We start from the raw sequence: 3095 nt of genomic DNA on the forward strand, positions 1-3095 counted from the left end.
AGTTCCACACATTAGAAATGTTTTGGGTCAGCTCTGCAGTTCTCAACCATAGCACATCCGTCTTATTTCATGACTACTTCCCTATAATAGCTCTGGGAAAAACTGCACTAGGCCTCGTCCCAAACCACGCTGCTGGCATCCCAAGCTGCATTCAATATGGTGTCTTCGGGTAGTAATTATAAGAGAAGTTGAAAACTCCCGAGACTTCCTCGGGTTTGGTCTGGAGCAACGAGGAGCTGTTTGGGTTGAGTTTCTAGAGAGTTGTCATCACTATGACCTTCAAAATGCTTGAGGCAGGAAGAGGAGCTTAATTTACCATGTTTCTGCTGATTCCAATAACCCTGCTCTTCTCTGCAGCCCAGTGGCTTTTTTTTCCTCCTTGATGTGGATATTTATTGAGTGTCAATGCAAACTGTGATGCTGAAGGAGGTGCTTTTTTTTTTTTGGAGACAGATTACATGCGTGAGCCACTGCACCCGGCTGAGGTGCTTTCTTTGTTGCCTGGGATAGGGTTGCCAGATTTGGCAAATGAAAACGCAGGATACCCAGTTATATCAGAATTCCAGGTAGTGAAGAATTTTTTAGTATAAGTATGTCCCATGCAATTTTTAGGACATACATTGAAATCATTTATTGTTTTAGTATATAAATATGTCCCACGCAATATCTGTTTTTCTGTTGGTTTGATTGAGTTATTTATTTATTTATTTTTGCCTTTGTTTTTTGAGACAAGGCCTTACTCTGTTGCCCAGGTTGGAGTGTAGTGGCATAATCCCAACTCACTGCAGCCTCGACCTCCTGGGCTCAAGCAATCTTCCCACCTCAGCTTCTCGTGTAGCTGGGATTACAGGTGCACAACACGATGCCTGGCTAATTTCTAAAGTTTTTCAGAGATAGCGTCTTTCTATGTTGCCCAGGCTGGTCTCTAACTCCTTGGTTCAAACAATCCTTCTGCCTCAGCCTCCCAAAGTGCTGGGATTACAGGTGCAAGTCACCATGCTCGGGCCTCCCGTGGAGTATTTGTACGTACTTACATTGTAAATTATTCACTGTTTCTCTGAAATTCAGATTTAACTGGACGTCCTGTACTTACTGAATTTATTTATTTATTTATTTATTTATTTATTTATTTATTTATTTATTTATTTTCTGTCCCTAATACTTTATTGGTCCTCTCTAGGCCTGTGTGCAGCTGGGTGGGTTTGGGGGAGGGTGTCACTATTCACCAGCTCCCAGTTGGAGGCATGAGAAGGCCTTGGCCTAGCTTTTCAGGGTCCCAGACTGTGGAGTTTGGAGGGGCAGATCTGGCCTTTCCTGGGTCAACATAGGGCACCCGTGTAGGGGCACAAGCTCACGATCCATCAGCCAGCCTAGTTGTGTTTGAAGAAGTATTCCTTGCTGTCATTCACGCTGGGCTTGATCATGTCACTGCCAGGCTTCCAGCCGGCAGGACAAACTTCCAGGTGTTCATCTGTGTACTGAAAGGCCTGGACCAGCTGCAGGGCCTTATCCACAAAGTGTCCCACAGGCCAATCATTAACAGCAATCTGGGGAAGGACATCCTTGCCATGGATGATAAAGAGGCCCCTGCAGGCCAGGCGTGGTGGCTCACAGCTGTAATTCCAACACTTTGGGAGGCCAAGGCAGGCAGATCACCTGAGGTGGGGAGTTTGAGACCAGCCTGACCGACATCAAGAAACCCCGTCTCTACTAAAAATACAAAAATTAGCCAGGCGTGCTGGCACACTCCTGTAATCCCAGCTACTCGGGAGGCTGAGGCAGGAGAATCGCTTGAACTGGGGAGGCAGAGATTGCAGTGAGCCGAGATCTCGCCACTGCACTCCAGCCTGGACCACTCCATCTCAAAAAAAAAAAAAAAGAAGAGGCCCCTGCAGCCAATGCCCTCGTCTGTTTTCGGCACGTCATACTTCTCAGACACACTTCAGGTCACGTCAGCAAGCAGAGGGTTGTCCAGAGGGTCCAAGCCTGCCTCCCTCCTTCCAGGGGGTGTTGCTCCAAGCCAGATGGGTGAACTGAGTCCACCGAGGTCCCTAGCACTTCGCAGCTTTCAGAAGTCCTCAGCGCTGAATGCGATGATCTCTGTGGGGGCACACAAAAGTGAAGTCCAAGGCTCAGTGGCTCACACCTATAATCCCAGCACTTTGGGAGGCCGAGGCTGGCAGATCACCTGAGGTCAGGAGTTCAAGACTGACCTGACCAACATGGTGAAATCCCATCTCTACTAAAAATACAAAATTAGCAGGGCGGGGTGGCACATGGGCATCCCAGCTACTTGGGAGGCTGAGGCAGGAGAATCGCTTGAACCCAGGAGGCAGAGGTTGCAGTAAGCCGAGATCGAGCCACTGCACTCCAGCTTGGGCAACAGACCCAGACTCTGTTTCATAAAAAAAAGTGAAGTCCAGAGGATGGAAAAAGAGGATCACGTGCTTCCCTCTGTAGTCCAACAGCTTTACCTCCTGTAGGCTCCATCCACCACAGCAGGGGCCTTGAAGTCAGGGGTGAGCTTTCCGATGTGCAAGTTACCGGAGGCCATGACTGAAAGCTCCATGGGCAAAGGCCAGACGCAGGATAACCAGATGTGTGGACCTGCGTTCTCAGCACCCTGGGCACCCTGTATCTATTTACCCGGCCACTCTGCCTGTGAAAGACATGAGCAGAATCCTCTTGAGTCATGCAGAGGAGACAGGAGGCCTATTCCTCTTGTTCTCCGGCCTTAGCCTGCTTCTTTATTTTCTTATTTTTTTTATTATTATTTTTTAGAGATGATCTCTCTGCTGCCCAGTCTCAAGTTCAGTGGCACGATCATGGCTCACTGCAGCCTCTAACTCCTGGCTCAAGCGATCCTCCCACCTCAACCTCCAGAGTAGCTGGGACTACAGGCACACACTACCACGCCTGGCTAATTATTATTATTTTTTAAATTTCTTCTAGAAACAAGGTCTTGCTCTGTTGCCCAGGCTGCTCTTAAACTTCTGGCCTCTAATGATCCTCCCACCTCAACCTCCCAAAGTGCTGAAATTACAGGTGTGAGCCACTGTGCCCAATCTGGCCTGAGCTTGCTTCTTTAGCCCAAC

The 3095-nt window shown here is 48.4% G+C and overlaps 1 pseudogene; it reads right to left on the bottom strand.

Moving 5' to 3' along the window:
* Positions 1 to 1339: 1339 nt before the first annotated feature.
* LOC115900494 lies at positions 1340 to 2554 on the bottom strand (annotated as a pseudogene).
* Positions 2555 to 3095: the final 541 nt, after the last annotated feature.

This window comes from Rhinopithecus roxellana, chromosome 11 (assembly GCF_007565055.1).
Source record: "Rhinopithecus roxellana isolate Shanxi Qingling chromosome 11, ASM756505v1, whole genome shotgun sequence".
NCBI lineage: Eukaryota > Metazoa > Chordata > Mammalia > Primates > Cercopithecidae > Rhinopithecus > Rhinopithecus roxellana.